Source organism: Vicia villosa, linkage group LG3, assembly GCF_029867415.1.
Source record: "Vicia villosa cultivar HV-30 ecotype Madison, WI linkage group LG3, Vvil1.0, whole genome shotgun sequence".
In the NCBI taxonomy this organism is placed as follows: domain Eukaryota; kingdom Viridiplantae; phylum Streptophyta; class Magnoliopsida; order Fabales; family Fabaceae; genus Vicia; species Vicia villosa.
In genome coordinates, this window is record NC_081182.1 from 111,586,252 (window position 1) to 111,588,022 (window position 1,771).

Consider the following 1,771-nt stretch of genomic DNA (forward strand, 5'->3'; position numbering starts at 1 on the left):
ATGGGCTGACAACAAGAGAAGGATTATTCTCAACCAATGGGTTAATTCAAATGACAAGAGAATTGATGATTGATTTTAACTAATGGGTTGACTCTAGTTAACAGGAAGATAATGATCCCCTATGCATGCTTTGTGTTGATGTATGAGACATTTTTATTTTTCTTTTCTTTTGTGCAAATTGATGCACATGATGCATATGACAATTGATCAATGCATGTAATGAATTTACTGGATGGGTGCCAATGGGTAGTGAATTTTTGGGTATCCATGGTGGACCAGGCTTGATTTTCATTGGAAAAGACCGAGCAAGATTGAATTTTTTGATTTGTATGTTGTGGGAGATTGCCCCATGAATGATATGCATGATTGATAAATGCATGCTATGAATGAAATTTATGGTTTGGAATATTTGAAGGGATGCTCCAGTGGAGGGCAATGATTTTTTTTATGAGATAGAAAAGGTCTTGTGGTAGGAAGTTTGTGCAAGCATAATTCCCGACACCGATCTTGAATTTTAGGACTACTTGATATGGCATAGTCTGTTTGGACTGCTTGAAGTAAAGGTCTTGGCCTCGATTTGCCTCTGAATGCTGAGTCTATGGTGAAATTTGCTTCAACAAAGTTTTGGATTCAAATTGATGATCTTGAGATGACATGCCCCAGTACTTGGGAACTTTGAAATGAAATGCCCCTGAATGATGGACTTCTGAAGTGATGTGACTTTGATGGTTCCACTTTAGGCTCTTCAAATGATTTTCATTATTGGAACTTCCTTGATGGAAAGTGCTTACTTACAAATGAAACTATTCAATTCAAAATGGTAATTTTAATGCGACGTGCATGCAAGTTTTGAAAACAAATCATTTATTGAAATGAACTTTTGGTATTCGATGAATAAACTCTAATGAGGATGCAATGGAAGTTTGAAATTCAAGTTGTGAAAGATGACGTGATATCATGGTATCGAAACAAATGATTAGCAAATATTCAGGAGTCAGGTTAACGCAACCTTGCTTTAGTATGCTTTCAAAAGAAACCTTGCTTCAATTAGGACTTTTGAAGGTTGTAACTTGGCTAGGTTCACGGTTTAAGAAACAAAGGATATAGGCTCAAATTTTGATTTTAACCCACCCATTCTTCGGGATGTACTCCAGTCCTAAGTTCAGTTAACTGCTTCAAGTATTCGACTTCCAAGAGGATTTGCAAATGATGTTTGAGAACCAATGAGTTCTAAGGTGGCAGTTACCTATTTTCTTCGGAAATCACACAAGTTTGTTCGTTTTTTTCTTTTGACTATGATCTTTAGATCTCTTTTTATTTTGACTTTTGTGTCCCTAATTTTTGCCTAAGTCTCCTTTTTAGGTTTTGACTTAGCGGGCTTTTCTTTGATTTTTTTTTATGAACAAACTTGTATGACATTTGTTCAATGATATGAGTTTGAGAGTTGCGACTGCCATATTGATGCTCCAAGGGAAACAACTGTTGTAAGCTTTGAATGTTCACTACTACTTCGACATTGTGTACGAAGAGAGGATGTGGTTGAACCTTTGATCGGGAATGGTTCCCATGAAATGATTCTCTTGGAAATCGGATGTATTAATCACTTTAACTGAACAACTACCCTGCCCCAGGTTTTTGATTAAGGGTTTCAATTTCGTGCGGAAAGAAAACACCTACTTCTAAGGCTCAAAGGGGTTAACAAGGGATTATCATCCTTATATCTCCAGTGTTTGGGGATTTGAAAGAATGCCTGTACATCATCAACAAAGTT